This window comes from Mastigoproctus giganteus, chromosome 2, assembly GCF_048544385.1.
Source record: "Mastigoproctus giganteus isolate SK-2022 chromosome 2, ASM4854438v1, whole genome shotgun sequence".
Classification (NCBI taxonomy): Eukaryota; Metazoa; Arthropoda; class Arachnida; order Uropygi; family Thelyphonidae; genus Mastigoproctus; species Mastigoproctus giganteus.
In genome coordinates this window covers 69699462-69713377 of record NC_143576.1, presented here as the reverse complement: position 1 = coordinate 69713377, position 13916 = coordinate 69699462, and the positions used below count along the sequence as shown (strand labels likewise).

General features: G+C 40.4%; 1 pseudogene across 1 annotated transcript in view; it reads right to left on the bottom strand.

Moving 5' to 3' along the window:
- Nucleotides 1–4831: 4831 nt before the first annotated feature.
- LOC150089330 (adipokinetic hormone/corazonin-related peptide receptor variant I pseudogene) overlaps nucleotides 4832–13916 on the bottom strand; it is a 163975-nt pseudogene continuing 154890 nt past the window's right edge. The window contains exon 3 of the transcript XR_016548099.1: nucleotides 4832–5528. The product of XR_016548099.1 is annotated as an adipokinetic hormone/corazonin-related peptide receptor variant I pseudogene (transcript). The remainder of the gene's footprint in view (nucleotides 5529–13916) is intronic.

Here is a 13916-nt window from a genome sequence, read left to right as displayed (position 1 = left end):
TGTCGATTAACTTTAGTTGTTATAATTATACTTCTACTTTCCGGCTTTATTTGGTAGTAAAAGGTAAACTGCAGCCATTATCAATCCACTGCAGGACGGAAGTCTCCTCAACAATTCATGTTGAAGGTATTTTGTAGTAGCCGTGTACAAACAAATTGAATTAGCGTTACCGTGCTAGACTTCGACATGATGTTTTCTAACTCGAGCACGGACAGTGATTGATTAATTTATTTCTAATAGGGTGTACTATATAGCTGTTGTCTTTGTACAAAAATTGATACTGAAAACTCAGTCTTGGCATCGGTGCTCAAATGCTTTTCATATACGTTTTAGATGTCCGTAAATCCCAACTAAAAAGAAAGCTAAGTAACTTTCTTATTCCACTCAAAAAAAAAAAAAAAAGTTGAGTAACTTTTGAAATTAAGAGAAGTTGCATCGAAAAGATTCTGCAGTTGAAATTTTTTTTTCCAGAACTTCCATTAGAATTGAGCAATGACATTAGTCCCGTGAGGATATTTGTGGAACAAGCTTTCAAAAAGAATTTATTGCTTTGCTTTGGTATCAGAGAAGATCGAAACTCATGATGTACGAGTTTTAAAACCGTGTGGCTCTTCAGTGATGTAGCAAATCTAACTGCCCCGATCACCAGCACCAAGTAGACACATCCTGCCTACCTAAAGAGTCTGGGCACGAACATAGTTTGAGGCGAGGGGAGGGTTGGTTTCTTGCCACGGCAATGCTTATGTGACGGGCATGTAAAATCAGAAAAGAAACCCCCTCTTGCATAGAAGCCATGATAAGTTTTTCTTGAGGCTGACTAATATTATGCCCTTTTACATGTAAATTTTATTTTTGAATAAAACCTTGTTATTCTTTATATCCTAGGAAGAATAACAGTAATCATTGGCAGCAACCTTGAATTTCCAGCTTGGCACAACAACATTGTCTGTGAAAAAATGCTCCCTTAATAGCTCCAAATATGCAATCAGTTTTGTAAACAAGGGTGAATAATAAACTCACTCTTGCCAGTTTTTTTAATTGCGATTAATTCTTTATAATGCCAGTCTATCCTTTGATATCAGCCAAAAAACACATAACGATGAAGCCGTCAAAAATCCACCCTTCCTGTCCGATGGTAAATGCAATATTTTGTTGCTTATGTTCAGATTATATTATAGTTGATGTTTAATGTCAAGTTTAGTTCATTCGTATGATTAAAACATATCTAATGGGCGGCACCTAGAACATCTGATCAATTCCGCCTCGTTTCTCTGTGAAGAACAGTATCACTACAAATGGGCCAGATTTGTGTCTGGCCGCTTGGCTACTCGTCCACACCACTCGTGGTGTAGGTTATGAAAAAAAAAAACAGACAATAAATTTCAGTAAGGCCAAATTAAGCAGAATAAAAGTGTTTTTCATTGTGGACTTTCAGTTCGCTTTCTACGCTCGAAGACCTGTGCAGCATAAGTCTGCAGCGCCGAGAGATTTTCTGGCGTTCGGAGTAGGAGGTCTTCAAGAAGGAGATGCTTCCTTTTCTCTCCTGAAACATATTGCATAGAAAGAAGAAGAATTTTTCTTACTTCACAGAAAGACAAAGCTCTCTACTGTGATTAGAAGAATTTCATCAGTAAAGTGCGCTAATATTCTTAATGTATAGTAGTTTAGGCGAATAGCTTAGTAAACTATATTATTAATTTCACGCGGTGTAAGAGTGGTGTTAAATATAGTAATGTTTTTCTGATGTCGTTGGCTGTAGTATCCAGAAGCGATGCATCGGTAAATGATTGGTTTTAAATAACATAGCGTGTTTTATCAAGTTCTGTTTCAAAGTACGCAAAATTGTTGCGAAACCTACGACATATTAGAGTTTGACTCTGGAGAGGAAAATGAGCAGAAGTTTCAAATTTCAAAAGTGGAATGAATTCTGTTGATGAAGATCAGCTTCGACTGATGCAAAGCTGACAGAAATGTAATTGGATTAAAGAACTCGTCGAATAAGGAACACAGAAGTAACGTTAAAAGGATGATCAGAAATCAGTACGCTCGTTATATGCAATCAATTCAACACAGTTTCACAGTAAATGGAGACCTAAAGCCGTTCTGGAACATGCTAAAGAATTCTAATAACTGCTCAACAGGAACCAGGATCATTGATTCCGATGGCAAGCCTATAACCTGTGACAAAACTAAAGCAGATCTTTTTGCGACCTTTTTCTCCTCCTTTTCAGAGAAAACAGCAGCTACTGCTGCTTCAGCTTATCAATTTCAAGTCATTAAGGATGATACACTGAATAATCTCTCGGTGGACACAGGCGATATCATTCAAGCGCTTCGGAAACTAACAAAAGATTTTTCTGCAGGCCCAGATAAGATTCCACTTATCTTGTGGAAGAAATGCTTGCCACAACTTAAATATATATTATTGCATATATTCAATCTTTCCGTTAAGTCTGGTATCTACCCAACTCACTTCAAAACTGTTAATGTTATTCCTATCCCAAAGAGAAGTGCAAACCACTCACTAGAGAATTACCGTCCCATCTGCCTTCTGAACTCGCTGGCAAAAATTCTGGACACTATCATTCACCACCGATTAATGGAATACTTTAATCACTTCATCTGCGACTGCCAACATGGCTTCACCAGGGGCCGATCAACTACCACTAATCTTCTCACCATCTGGCAACAGGTTCTAGACACCGTCGATCGCGGGGGACAGGTTGATGTGATCTACACAGACCTTACTAAGGCTTTTGACAGTGTCCCACATAATCAACTTGCTCAAAAACTAAGCCACTATGGAATACTTGACCCTTTATTATCCTGGTTGATGAGTTATATCTCATATCGAAAACATACAGTGATCATCGGACAGGAAGTCTCAAGGGAATTTTTTCCATCGAGAGGAGTACCTCAGGGATCATCTCTTGGGCCTCTTTTATTCACCATCTTTATCAACGATCTACCGCAATTTGTTGAGAGAGGTGGTATCAAGATACTAATGTTTGCCGATGATGTGAAACTATATTCACCTATCAGCAGTCAAGATGATGCAGTTAACCTTCAGACTGCTCTCAACTCTTTTGCTGATTGGGATGGTTTGGAGGTTAATACTATGAAGTGCAGCTCTATTTCCTTTGCCTCTACGAGGAAAACTAAGACTTTAGTTAATGAATATTACATCAAGGAGATGCCGAAGTTAAAGATCTGGGAGTTACTTTTACCGCTACATGTGGGTTTGAAAAACATGTTAGGAATATATTAAGCCAAGCGAAAAAACAAATTGGCTTCATTAAACGGCAGACGTGCAGATTTCAAGATCCTCAGTTCTCTGTGCTCCTATTTAAGACAACTATACTCTCTATAGTGGAGTTTGCTTCTCCTATATGGAACCCACACTATGCATATTTGATACAGCAAATAGAATCGCTCCAGATGAAATTTATCCACTATCTTTCCAGACGTAACCCCATGTTTTACCACAGAATCTTCTACCGGAATCTCTGTTCCTGCTTCAATCTCTGGAAACTCGGCGAACTGTTCTTGATTTAAAACTGTTGTACCACATCTTCGCTGGATCAACTTACCTGCCGGATCTTCTGTGCCATATTGACCTTCACGCTCCAGTGGTGGCTACTAGAAAGAAGACTACTTTCCACATCGGTAACTCCAGATTAGAGATATCCAGGAACTCCTTCTTCAAAAGAACATTGGCACTCATGAACAAGTTTGACTTGGACATGGCTGTGAACAAGAAACAATTTCACAGAACTATTCGGAGTACGTTGACCGATTGACGGATGAGTTCTGGGTTAAAGATGTCCTCCTTAATTCGTGTGTGTGTGTGTGATGATGTCTACTGCAGCATACTGCTTTCTGCCAGTCTTCATGGAGCTGGACTTAACGTCATGAATATCTTTTTTATTTTTGTGAATTGAACTTTTCCCGTTTCCATTGTACAAAGTATATTAGTCTACCATCTATTTTATGTTTTGTACAACCTTTGTTCTGTTATACACTTTAACTGGGTGAATGCCTGTTGTGTATATTATATGTTAAAAATAAAAATAAATAAATAAATATTTAGATTTCGAAACTGGTGACTGTTTTCTTTTCTTAAAGAAGTGTCTCATAATTTAAATAGCAGATTAGCGCTCTTGCACAAGTCTTTATCGAGGACTTAAGAGTATAGATTTTCTTATGTAGTCCGGGGCTTATTGTTAAATATCAATTATTCTGTAAGTGGAAATATAGTCACTTTAGTCTCGTCTTTTTCTTACGCAGGGGAGTGTAATATTTCTAACAAGCCTTTAACGCTGGTAGCTCCCTTTTAGTATTTTCTATGTTGGAAATCAAAGTTTAAATCCCCATTTATCGGATGTTAGGGAGGAGTGAAAAAATATCTTACAAGGATGGATAAAATATATAGTGAACATCAATGGCCCATCTTGCTATTATAAAGGGACTAGTATCTCTGTTTTTTGTTCAAATGAGGTGTTCCATTTCTGAAATATTAATCTGCCGAATCTAGACCAGCTCAGAAATATTACTCAAGTTAAGAGAATTTATGTAACAAGGTAAATTGTAAGCGATTGCATTACCAGAGAAAAAATCTCCTCTCCTTTGATTTCAACTCTCTCGAAAGAAATTAGCAATAAAAGAGCAGAAACGATACATCTGAAGTAAATTTGAGCACTGGCCATTTATTTATCAGCGACAGTAAGGGAGAAACAAAATTAGATAAATAAGAACAGTAAACAACGATATCTTTGGTTATGAAAGATATTTCAAATTTTCTTGGTCCTTCAGATCCAATGGTTGGGTCGAGGTTTTAAGTGAAAATATAAATAATTACAGAGATATGTATGTATATACAAGTAATTAAATAGCATTTCTTTCTCTGACGGCAGTTCCTGGAGTAAAACATCACTCGCTGTACTCACGAAATGTAGGCGAAGGCTGATGAAGCGACGGACTTCGGGAACAGCAAGGATCGAATCTGTTCCTCCTCCTCCTTCTGTTAATAGGTTTTAAACTCACATATTTGTCCTCTAGAACTGGGACAATATCCGGTACACAGTCCTTTTCTGGACGAGTTGCCAAGGCCGGCGGGGTCAACGAACCGCTCACATGACGGTCCATGTTGTTTCCTCTAATAATCGCCGATGTCACCGTCTGGCGGGATGCTTGACGGGAGAGCGAGCACTTTGTTCGTGAAAAGCACCGTTTGAGCAGCTGCTTGAAGTTCAGGGCGTAGCTCCCGTACACTAGGGGGTTGACGCAGGAATTGGAGACGGCAAACATAAATAAAGATGACTGGAGGCGAGAGTCCACTTTCTTCGCCGACTCTGGATCGAATAAATACCACAACACCATAACAACATATGGCGTCCAGCACCAGAAGAAGGCGAGAACGATAATGATTGTCATCCGGAGAGTCCTTGCTCGGGCTCGTTCGATGTGCGTCCTGTCTGACCTCCGTAGTTGTAATCGACCTCGGAACCGTTGTTCTCTGGACAGATCATCTAGAATTATAATCACTACACAAATTATTATGTTAGAATGAAATAAAATATATTGTTAATCAGGTTTTAGTCACTAAAATTATAGGCAATTATAGATTATTAATCGTTTCATAAAGATCAAATACCTACATAACATAAGATTAATTTTCCTATATGTGGAAATCGTGAAAAATTTGCTTAAGCCATGTGATTCAGAGTAGAATAGAATCTCTTTAAGAACATGCCTTCTGAGTTGGTAAACCCAATTATTTTAAATTGGGAGGTTATATAACTGGCACTACCCCAATCATTTCATGGTGAGGAATAGTGTAAAGTGTGTTTAGGGTCAAGCGGCACCAGGGGTTTCCCCCATCTCCGCGTAGTTTACATTGTGGGTGAACCAGTTATCGGTTGATTCAACTACTGCTCATCTCAGATGTCCAAATTATTCGCTGTATGATTCCTTTCGCCTTTCCAAATGTAGTACTTGTGCATATGTCCGTTCTGATATTCCAAATTGCCAGAGACTTGGCAATTTGGAATCTCCTCTGGCTCATTGTGTCAAATTCATCTGTTGTCTCTACCGTTCTCCTAATTCCACTAATCACTTGGAGCTCTTTGACTTCCTCTCATTGTAAATTGACTTTCTCCAGTCCAGCTTTCCTAACAGTGAGGTGATTTTAATGTTCACAACTCCAGCTGGTTTCCATTTTATAGTCACACCGACCCAGCTGGTCGAGATGCTGAGGCTTTTGCAATTACGAATGACCCTGCACAGACTGTTCATTTACCTACAAGAATACGGGACAATCCTAATCATACAGCCAATACAGCTTGATCTTTTTCTCACAAACAACCCGTCTAAGTACATGATCGAAGTGAGAGGTCCTTTAGGCACTTCAGATCACAACTTGGTGATTGTCACTTCTCCACTGGAACCTTTATCTCATGGCTATTCCCAACCTCGTGTTGTTTGGCATTACAAGAATGCAAAATGGGATGACCTGCGAGACTTCTTTTCTTCTTTTCCTTGGTCTGATTACTGTTTCAAAACTTCTGATGTCAACGTTTGCTCAGATCGTGTCAGTGAAATTATTCTTGCAGGAATGGAATCCTTTATCCCACACTCCACTTTAAAATCTCGTCCTTTGTCTAAACCCTAGTTTTCCAATAAATGTGCTAAGGCTGTTCAAGAGAAGAATGTTGCATATCGTAATTGGCTTGTTTCTAATTCTTCATTTTCTGCCTACACCAAAGCTGTTATTAATCAGTCCAAACTAATAGTAGAAAACTTGTCTCTTGCCAAATTGGCCGCAACTTTTGCCCATCTCTGCTCCTGTTGTCACTTCAGCCAAGGATAAAGCTGACCTGGTAGCATCCCATTTTTCTTCATCTTCGTAAAACACCACCACCCTCCATTCAATGCCTCCTGTGGTCTTCCGTCAAAAGGATTTTGATGAATCTTGATGCTAAGAAAGCTCCAGGTCCTGATGGTATTTCTCCACCTTATTCCAAAGGTGTTTTTCCTTCTGCTTGGAAATTTGCTCATATTCAGCCAGTTCCTAAAAAGGGCGACAAATCCTTCCCATTACAAATACTTCTACTCTTTCTAAAGTAATGGAGAAATCAATTAACCGCCAACTCTTAAACTACCTAGAAACTTTCCGTCTGATGATATTCTGGCTTATGTTATCCATTTATGGAAAGGTTCGGTGAAACACAAGTAGTTGCTCTTGACATTTGAAAGGCTTTTGATCGTGTTTGGCATAAAAGTCTTCTAAAAAAGCTTCCATCTTATGGTTATCCAGTTTTCTCACTGAAGGTGATGGCTCTTTGGCTTCTAACTTCTCCACTAATGCTGGTGTCCCCCACTCTTGTACATTAATGAGCTTCTTCCATTAACTGGAAATCCTATCCATAGTTTTGCATTCCACTTTCCATTTTGAGAAAGCTTCAACTTCACGAAAATCTGCTGCCGATCTTCAGGTAATGCTCCAGTAGGGCAAAGACAACTTAGTTGATTTCAATCCTTCTAAAACTCAGTCTTGTCATATATCTCGCAAAAAGGATTCTTCTGCTTATCTTTAGTGACACTCCGATTTTTAGGCAAAATGATAGATCTCTTTTGGGGATTACCCTTACTTCTAATCTCTCTTGGCACATTACAAATATTGCTTCCTCGGCATCTAAAAAACTTGGTTTTCTCCCAAACAACTGCTCACTCTGTATAAACCGCAAATCCGCCCTGCCATGGAATATTGGTGCTGCCCCCAAAACCTCTCAGGCTTCTTGATTCCATCCAGAAGAGAGCAATTAGGTTAATTAATGATTAATCTCTAACAGAGTCTCTCCACTCGCTTTCTCATAGACGTACTGTTTCTGCTGTATGCGTCTTCTACAGATACTTCCATGGGCACTGTTCTTCTGAGTTGGCTTCTATAATTCCTGCTCTGTCTCTTTCAAAACAGTCCGAACACGTGCCGCCACCAGCCATTTTCTGGAACAATCTTCTTTCGTCTTTTCAACCTCCAACCCAAACACGAGACGTATTAGAACCTATAGTACTTAGTACCGTGCTTGGGATTCACATAAAAAAAAAATTGACGTGTGGTGCTTTCGCTATGATGAAGGTAGAGAGGGGAGGGAAAAGACAGAAATATGGGGCCAATAGAGTAGATAGCCCCACTGGAGGAGAGGGAACAAAAAATGTCCCCCCCCAAGGAATAATAGGTGAAGAGGGCTAGGGTGTCCTCTTCAGATCGTCATCAGGCTGCATTCTGTTCTGTTTTGTCACACTCTGGGTGCGTTGCTGTATATAGCTATTAGTGTTTTTCTCCTGGTGCTCCAGTTTCACTTTCCCCACATATGCAGTTGGGGGTCCTCAACCAAACAGCTTCTCCGTGTCCGGTTAATAGTGTTGTCATATGGTGGCCTGGCAGAAATCTTTTGTTACTTCGCCTTGTGTATTCTCTGCCAAAGATCTAGGAGGTGGGTAGTGGCCACTCCCCATGCTGCATAAGTGATTGCTGGCAGGAAGGTTGTTTTCTTGAGTCCAGAGTATCCTCTGATTTTTCTTCTTATGTGGCTGGAACGTCAGGTTTGTATCTAGGATAAAACCCCAGATACTTCAGTTAGCTCACATTGTTGATTTTAATTTGCAGGGGTAGTTGTAGAGTCCCCTTTATGAGGTCTTGTTTGACGATATTTTCAGCTGGTTCTGTGATGGCCATTGCTGCAGTGCCACACGAGCACCTCTATTTCCACTCTTCTTTGCGTTGTAGAGGTTAAAAGGCACCTCGACCAGCAGATACTTTCTTCTGATATGTAGGCCTGCCGCTTCATAACTCTCACATGGAGTAATCTTTCAAACAATACGAGATGAATGCATTTAATAATGTTACAACAGATGCTCAAACAAACGGTGGTCCGGTACATGTCTGTCTGGGAAGCGTTCTCCAGCGACGTTTCCTATTCCTTTAGATAGAGAATCTTTATTACCCTCCAGGGGCTTACAGTTTCCCAAACTTCCGGGAAAATCGAACAGGTAATTTTACAAATGAAAACATATTTTGATACAAAAGAGAGAACTCCACGAGAGTTAAGTCTGATTGAGCTGGCTTAACATCGAGATAAGAGAACCAGTTGCAAGGTACACATGTGATTGCTGATTAGTCCTGCTAGTCAATTTTTTTTTCGGTAAGTCCGGTCAACAGCGAATTTGTTCAGGTCGGCGTCACGTGCCTGGGTTTGCTTGAACATCTGCTGAGGGAGGAACCTGTCCGAGAGATGGAGTCGGGATTGGCCCTAAGGGCAGCAGGGGGAAACCTCCAGCCACAGGTATCCCAGAATGAAGGTTTGCGATTATGACTGTTGCTAGGAGGCGTTGGAATCCCGAGAGAGCTGGAAGGTTGTGCTTCCTGTTGGCCCACTTTAGGAGCCAGAATTCTGTGGAAAGATAACTGTTCTTATGTACCTCACGGTTATCTTTTTATCTGTGATATGAAGGAGATGTTGTTTTGGGTCGAATACAACGCCCAGATCACGATGGCTGGAGAGAAAAAGGAGTTTGCTTCAATTGAATACACCATGAATTCGGACTTAGCAGGATTGATCTTGAGCCCAAGCGTGTTGTTAATTTCTACTTTTACCAGATCTGGGAATGAGTATCTAGATATCGTCTGCATAGCTGAGAAGATAATGGATGAAAACAGAAGGCCCGAAGGGACTCCTGCATGAAGCTTTATAACTCTGTTATTGAGGAGAGTGAGAAGTTGGTTTACTTGGACGGCATCAAATGCAGCCTCAATGTCTAAGTAAGTCACAGCTAGTTCCTGCCTCTTCTCCAGGCTGGAGGAGTTGGATCGGAAGTGTTTAGGTTTCGATGGCGGCTGAACTTTGATGAGATAGTTTTTCCATTGCGGTGGGAAAATTTTGTTCTAGAGTAACTGGCTGAATAATGTACGGACTTAGGGAACTCCATCATTACCGGTGGTTGACAAGGCAGGTAAAGAATTGATGGCTGTTATTCAACACTTCTTGCTGGATGGGCACTGTTAGTAGAGCTAAATCGAGCCACAATTCAGGATCAAGTTGTAAAGGAAAATGAGGGTTCACTTTCTTGTATGGAATTTTTCCTTTAGCCAGCTCACGGTTAACGTATAATTTGATTGCCTCGTACATGGCCCCGGGTGCCAAGCGATTATAGTGCGTTTTCTAAAAAGAGAATTTAAGCAATCAGTTTATATTTTAGTTTCAAACACCGTTTTCTTAATTTATATATATTAGAGTAGCTCTGTCGCACTACAAGAAGTAGGCAGAAGCCCAGAAAAGAAAATCACCTTTCTGTTTCCTTTTCTATTAGTACTAACTACTAACACAGCCGCTTGGTCACCTCGTGGCTTTACCACCCAGGGCCAAAAGGAGCAAAACATGGATTTCGACAACTTTCCCCCAATCCAGACAGCAAATCCTAACTCAATGGATTTGCACCATCCCGATGATGACACAAACACCAGAAAGAGACTGAAGACGGATGCTTGCAGAATAGAACATCCTACTTTCCTGATCTTGCATTCTTTAAGAAACCAGGCCATAGGCGCTCCATTTCTCATACAGAAATGTCTGGAAAGTGTAGCAGGTTCCCCGAAAATGGTGAGACGTCTTAAATCTGGCGACCTACTGGTTGAGACCACCAGTTCCAAACACTCTGAGTCCCTTTTGAAACTCTCCACATTTGGTGGAATTTCAGTCAAGGTGTCACCACATGTTACACTCAATACCTCCAAAGGTGTCATCTCAGAATGGGACCTAATGAATGTCTCAGAGGAGGAAATTGTAAATGAATTGCAAGATCAGAAGGTCACACAGGCGAAAAGAATTATGCTGAAGAAAGATGGCGAACTTATCCCAACTCGAAGCATCATACTGACATTTAGTTCACCAAACCTACCTACATCGGTGAAAGCCGGGTATCTGAACTGCCGCATTCGCCCGTATATTCCAAATCCATTAAGATGTTATAAATGTCAGAAATTCGGACACTCCCAACAGTCTGTCGAGGTGATGCTGTATGCCCAAGCTGAATGTAAATCACAGTCCTCACTCTGCCCTAATTGCAAAGGCAATCACCCAGCCTTCTCTAAAACATGTGACCAATGGAAATATGAAAAGAAAATTCAGAAGTACAAGGTAGAAAAAAAAGTCTCATTTTCAGAAGCAAGGAAACAAATACAGCAAGTGATACCAAAACATACATATGCTACCAAAAGATTTCATACAATATCTGTTCAGACTGACACATCAATACCACAAAACATTTCTATTTCTGAGTGGGCTCGATCTATACTCTCTTCCGTAACACACCAGTTACGATACCACCTGTTGCTGCTGCAACTTCCGTATGCTCAAAAAGAAAATTCTGATCCCATTAATAAGCAGCCTGCTGAATCCTCTTCCGCTATGGACACAAATGAGGTTTGCAATCCAGAAGACGAAATAGAAACCAGACCTGTTTTTTCAAAGAGAGAGAAGATGACCGCCTGAAACAGATTTCCAAAAAGCAGACAGATGCAGCTACTCCATATAAATCCGTACAATGGAATTGCAGAGGCTTTCGCAGCAATATTGACGACATCCACGAAATAATTATGAACCATAATCCAATTGGAATCTGCTTACAGGAGACATATTTAACACCGCAGTTGTCTCCCTCGATAAAAAATTATACTCTCTTTCGGCAAGACAGACCTACAACCACAAATACTCATGGAGGGGTGGACTCACGAGTCCCTTGTAAACGCATTCCGCTACAAACTGCCATTGAAGCCGTTGCCACGCGAATAGCGATTGGCATTAACCTAACACTGGTTTCCATCTACCTGCCACCCAGTGATCCTTGTACGTTTCAAGAACTTCAAGATCTCATTTTGCAGTTGCCAACTCCCTTCTGTTTATTGGGCGACTTCAATGGACATAATCCATTGTGGGGATCTCCCAACACAGACGCCCGAGGACAACTCACTGAAATGCTTGTCGACAGACAAAATCCAGGCTCTCCAACTTATTTCCATCTCCCAACAGGATCAGTCTCTGCAATAGACCTATCCTCTTTCCTAGTATTGAGTGGACTGCTCTGGACGATCCATTCAATAGTGACGACTACCCAATAATCTGCAAAAAATGGAAATTTTCTAAGGCAGATTGGACAAAGTACGCTTCCCATTTATCCTTTGACAACCAACCAACCATATTATAAAACAGATCCTAGTAGCTGCATCTACTGCCATTCCTCCGTAATGAGGACTGTGGAAATGCAAAAAAACCGTGCTTGGAATTTATTCCGTAAATACCCTACCATTGCTAACTTGATAAACTACAAAAAACTTAGAGCTAAGGCCCGCCATATTAGGAAAAAAGCAAAAAAAAGACTCTTGGATTCGATTCGCAACTGAAATTAATAAAAATACTGACGTAAGAATTATATGGAAAAAAATCAGGCAATTAAATGGCAAATTTCACCCATTGTCCTCTCCACTTATCACCTGGAACGGGCTGGAACTGTCTACTCCTGCAGAGATTGCAGATGCCCTAGGCGCAGTACTTTCACAGTTATCTCAATCAACAGCATACAAATCATCATTTCAAAAGATTAAGACTTCAGCAGAAAAATCCCACCTGAATTTCAGAACCAAATCCACTCACTATGCTAGAACTTCAAGAGGCTCTATCCACTGCAAGGAACAGCGCTGCTGGCCCTGATGGAATATACAACATAATGCTACAGCATCTAGATAATAAATCGCTATCTTCATAGAACATTTATTCCCCAGTTCTTGGCGTCACTCTTTTGTACTGGCAATACCCAAACCAGGGAAAGATCTCTCTCTATGCCTAATAATTACAGACCCAAAACATGATATCTGATAATCAATTTGGTTTCAGGAAAAACCGATCATCACTGGATCTTATGATCAAAGCAGAAACTAATATTAGGAATGCATTTATTCAAAATAAGCGTCTCGATATAGAGAAAGCCTTTGACACCACTTGGCGTTTTGGCATCCTGAGAGATCTACATTCCCTGGATCTGAGAGGTCACTTACCTTATTTCATACAGAATTTCCTACAGCAGAGGACCTTTCCAAAACATATATACAAGAAGAAGGAGTCCCTCAGGGCTTTGTTCGCAATAAGAATAAATCAGTTGACTAAAATTATTCCCAATACAGTAACTTCATACCTATATGCTGATGATCTGACGGTCTCTTGCAGTTCACAAAACATGAGTTTTATTGAGAGACAACTTCAAACATCAATCAATAATATCGAACTATGGATGACACAGAATGGTTACCGACTGTCCTATCAGAAATCTAGTGTCATTCATTTTTGTAACAAACGAAAGATGCACCCAGATCCTGAAATACATTTAAGAAACCAACCTGTCGCAGTTGTGAACAGTGTTCGTCTTCTTGGTGTGATTTTTGACAATAAATTGAACTTTAAAGAACACATTAAACATCTACGGACTGTTTGCCAGAAAAAAATGAACTTACTAAGAGTTATTTCTTCTACATCGTGGGGTGCAGATCGTTGCACCCTACTTCACTTATATAGAGCCCTAATCAGATCTCGCCTTGATTATGGTGCCCCGGTGTATGATTCTGCTAGAGAAAGCGTGTTAGCACGTCTTTCCCCAATTCAACATTCTGCCCTCAGGATTGCTGTAGGTGCTTATAGAACGTCGCCAGTACAAAGTCTTTATATTGAAACCCATGAACCTCCCCTCAGACTCAGGAGAAAGATGTTACTCCTAAACTATGCGGCCAAAATTCAAAGTATATCTACTCACCCCATTAGGCCAATACTTAATGATCCACAGTTCTTTATGCACTATAGAAACAAACCTAG